General features: G+C 42.8%; 1 pseudogene; it reads right to left on the bottom strand.

The window, feature by feature from the left end:
* Positions 1–2512: 2512 nt before the first annotated feature.
* Positions 2513–3128, bottom strand: LOC124965782 (SREBP regulating gene protein-like; annotated as a pseudogene).
* Between the last annotated feature and the right edge of the window lie 1364 nt (positions 3129–4492).

The following is a 4492-nucleotide window of genomic DNA, read 5'->3' as shown; positions in this document are numbered from 1 at the left end:
GTCCACATGGCTTTCTCTTTGCTTTAGAGGCTTAAAAGGAGACTGAAATTTGACTCCAGGTTCTGGGGAGTTGAAACTGACATCCATGGCTCAGGTGTCAGAAAGCCAGTTCTGGTTTCTGAAAGTTGAAACTATCATAGCCCACCAACAGTGGCTCCAGCTTCTGGAGAACTGAAAGAAATTTCTATAGTTGGGTCACCAAAACCTGCTTCATGTGTGAGAGCTCTCATCTCATCAGCAGCTATCCACGGATGCCTGACCCTGGTTCTGGCTCCTGCAGAGTTGAGAGAAACTCCCAGAGCTTACTAGCAGCCATTTCCAGTAGCTCTACTGCTACGATTCCAGCATCTGGGAAATTGAGAGAATTTCTGTAGCTGAACCACTGGATCAGGAGTACTTAGTTGGAGCCTTGTCTTTTTTGTCTTTTCCTTGCATTTGGGGTGTGCCATCCAGGCTCTTTACTCCAATAGGCTCATCCATTTCATCTTATAACCTTTCCTTCTGACCCTGCATATGTAAGTTGATATTTTGTTTGTTTGGCATATTAATTCAGCATTTCTTGTAAACAGTGTCTGAATAATTCTTAGACTATATTTGTAGGGTTAATTGTAGAAGCTGTTAGTAGCTCTCCACCTCTGGTTTTTGTTGTTGTTGTTGTTTTGTTTTATTTTGTTTTCTTTTCCTCTCTCTCTTCTACCTTTACTAAGGTAATTTCTTGTTCAGGGTCATTTGATATTTTTGTTATCTCAAACAATCCTAGCTAGAATGTACTATTTACAAGTTAACACGTAGATTCATTTGAAACAAGAAAATAAAAATTTTAATAGTGCCTCTAAAATATAAGACACCATAAAACCATTGTTTTAATGTCCAAAGGGGAACTTGATTGATTTCTTTCAAACCTGACACCCTGAATAGATCCCTCTGGGGTCCAACCTCTGGTATCACAGGCTGCTCTTGCCCTCCTGTGACATGTCCATTTTCAGAGCCCATAGAATTAATGTTACCACTCTATTTATGTAGATATTTGTTCCAGGGATTGACCCCTCCCTAGGACCACTCATCGTGGGACACCAAATTTACAGAAGTCTTAGATACAGGAAACACTGACAGTAGTCCAAAAAGGTTCCTTCTAGGGTATATATTGTATAATTGGAAAGAATTCAAACTAGGTGATCTAAAGAAAAATATACTTCTGCAACATTGCTTGGCCTCCATATGTGCTTGATGATCAAGAAGGATGAGCTCCTAGTTTCAACACCATTAACAACTAGATCTCTACTGCAAAAGACAAAGAAAACAGACAGAAGGCCCTCATGTGCAGGTCTTTGTGGCCCTCAGTCAAGATACAGAAAGATTACAAAAATATGCAAGTAAGACCTCTATGGCCACACTGGCAAGGTGAATAGCCTGATTGTCCCCACTTGGGAAGACCTGGACCCTCTTGTTCTTACTGGAAAATAATTCTTCCATGAAGTGACAGGGTGCAAATGCCCATAGGGGTCCAGAAATCCAGATTGTTATCACATCAAAGGAGCTGTGAGGCTTGTTTGGCATGGCAGGTGATTGACATGCCTACTTTAAAACATTTCTTATAAACAATTTAAAAATAGTTCTCCACTTGCAATGACAGGGATCACCTACAGATTTTAGTGATTTCCTTTCTTCTCAATCTCTGCTTATACTAAAAATAAAGGTGTTTTCAGAATTGTTAGCACACATTTTTGCCTGGGTGGCTGGCCAGCCAAAGCTGTATTTATCTTTGTTGGATGTTTGAGGAATGCAATGTCTATTGTTTTCTGTATTTCAGGCATGATGACTCTTAATGTTTTCTCTGTTAGTGCTTTCTTTTTCTCAAAGAAGCAAGTGAAAATGAATGACATCTTGATTTTCATGGGTAATATACAACCAACTATACATTAATGTTATAGTTAATTATAGTTGTATAATTAAGATAAATATTTATAAAGCTAATCATATAATTTAAAATCTGAAAACTATATGAGAGAGGTAAAACAGCTGAGTCATTTGTAAGTTAAAATATGTTCTTAAAACTTCCTTAAATATATTCAACTAGAATGGAGAATGGTAAGGCATTTTCCTACATACAACGTCATGTGTTTCCCACTATTCCAAAGAAATCTAAGAAATAATTTTACAGGGAGGAGCTCAGATCAATATAGAAGTGAACACCTGGTGTCTGATAAACACAAGTTCCAGATTGCTATGTGGGTGCTAAGGCTGAGTCTCCCAGGAAGGTCAACACCACTCCCAGCTCAGCTTGCAGTTCTTTCCTGCCTGGGCCCAGCCAGAGGTTCCAGTCCACTTTATAGAAGAGCTATACCAGGTGCAGTCCAGGTGGTAAAGCCAGTGGACAGCACAGGGAGTGGTCACAGTTAGAGTATCCCCACACCACCTTGTCTCCTTGCACTGGATTGGCCTGGACACTTAAGTCTGACTCTGTGCAGTGCATTCTCTGGCAGTGTCTCAGTGCCCAGGCTACAGAGGGCCATCACATGGGGAAGAGATTGGGTGGGCTCTCTCCCTAGCAGAACTTGGCTATAGGGTCCGGGTAGGGGTTCTCATACTGCACATTCTGGGAAGAGGTCCTGCACTTAGCCAAGCACAATTGGAAGTGATCTTCCACAGCCATAAAGAGTCTCTGGAATTCCACAGCTGCCCTGTTGAGGAAGGACTCCAAGAGGAGTTGCTTGTTGGATTGCTGGCCCAGGACATGCAGTACTGCAGGTGCTGCAGCAGCCATTGGCCAGGCAGCTATTGCAGCAGTACTGCTTTGTGCTGGGGATGCTTGACATCGCAGCAGTCATTGGTCAGTAGATTCTTCCTTTCACAGACATACCCTCAGTCATCCATGATGAGGTGCTTCCCTTGAAAGGAGTTCTGGCACTGAATTCTTGACTGGCTGCTATTGCCCAAGTTAAATTACACTTTCCATGGAATGAATTGATCTTGGTCTTGAGCCTGGAGGAGATTCTGACCTCTCGCTGCCCTCTTCTCCTGCTTCAAGAGCTGCTGAGGACATAAACCAGTCAGAGCCTGAAGACCAGGGTCAGCACCGACCTCTTATGCAGGAGACAGCACTACACCATGGCAGCCAGGTTCCCCATTCTTGTGGTGATTGGGGGTTACACTGGGGAGCAGAGCAAAATCAGAGCCTGAGGCCCAGTGGTATGGCCCCTTCGTGCCTGGCAGCCCCACCACTTGCTGCAACCCTGGCCCCACAGTCCACAGCCCATTTTGTAAGTTAAAATATTGAAACATCCATTGCTAATCATAAATTCAAGTATTCTTGGCTTAAGATCTATAAAAGACAATATATTTGGGTCTCTTAAATGTGTTTTTATAATTGTATGTAAAACACAGTAAAAAATTATATGTGATAAAGTAAAAATGTTGACCTTCTTCCTGGGTGTTCATTCAAATTACTAAGAATTGAAACGAATTCGCATATAATTCAAGATCCTAAAAAGTAACACCTGAGGAATCTTGACTGACCTTAACAGTAGGAATGCACTATCTTCTTGGTCTTGAATACCCAAGAGGAAAGTATACCCAAAGACAATTGTGCCATCTTATTGGTACAAGAGAAATCATTTGCAAAAGACTGGGTTTAACTATAGGGGTTTAAACCCCCAAAATGGGGGCCCATCCAAGTCCAGTAACCCATTTCTCCAAACAGCTAGATCCTGTGAGTCAGAGAGTACCAAACTGTTTAAAAGCAATAGCCATGACTCCTTTGCTAGTTAATAGGGCCTCCCAATTAAACTTGGGACAGCATGTGGAGGTCCATTTCCTCCCACCTGTCACCCCATATCATATTGTGACAATCCCAGCCAGTGAGTAACATGAGTGTCTCTATTTTACACAAAAGGAAACAGGAAAATGTACAGTCACCAATGACTCTTCAGCCAGAAAGAGACAGAGCCTACTTGGGTTGGCCCCCTCAGGCCAAGATCAAAGAGGATGTAGAGCTAAAACAGTGCCCAGGCTCCATTTCTCTTTCTGCTGTATGCCGACCAGGTCCATCCCAGGAACCCCAGATGTGTTCACTACTGGAATCACTTGCTATGATGCCCTTGATTTTGTCCTTGAAATGGCCAAACCCGTTACCCTTCAGCCTGAGGCAAAAACTCACACCTGCCCTTTTATGCCTTCCTGAGAAAGGTTGAGAGTGAGCCAGCCATGCCACACCAGCCAGCAGAAGGAACAGTTCCTGGCAGTGTCCTTCCTGGAAAGCCCACGGTCCCAACTTGGTGTTTTTTATCCAAAGTTGATAAAGGACTCCAAGAAGCTCTGTCACCTTCTCTATCAGCTTCAAAGACAAGGATGAAGGATGATCCTTTTGAGATACCTTAATTACAGTCCTGCAGATGCAATGAAATGGGCTAAATGAGATTCTGATGTCTCATTCAAATCCATGGGGCATACCATCCCCATGCGGCTGCCACCACTGACTCTCACAAGGGGAGAT

Source organism: Sciurus carolinensis, chromosome 15, assembly GCF_902686445.1.
Source record: "Sciurus carolinensis chromosome 15, mSciCar1.2, whole genome shotgun sequence".
Classification (NCBI taxonomy): Eukaryota; Metazoa; Chordata; class Mammalia; order Rodentia; family Sciuridae; genus Sciurus; species Sciurus carolinensis.
The sequence above is the reverse complement of the archived record's forward strand: the minus strand, read 5'-3'. Positions and strand labels throughout refer to the sequence as shown.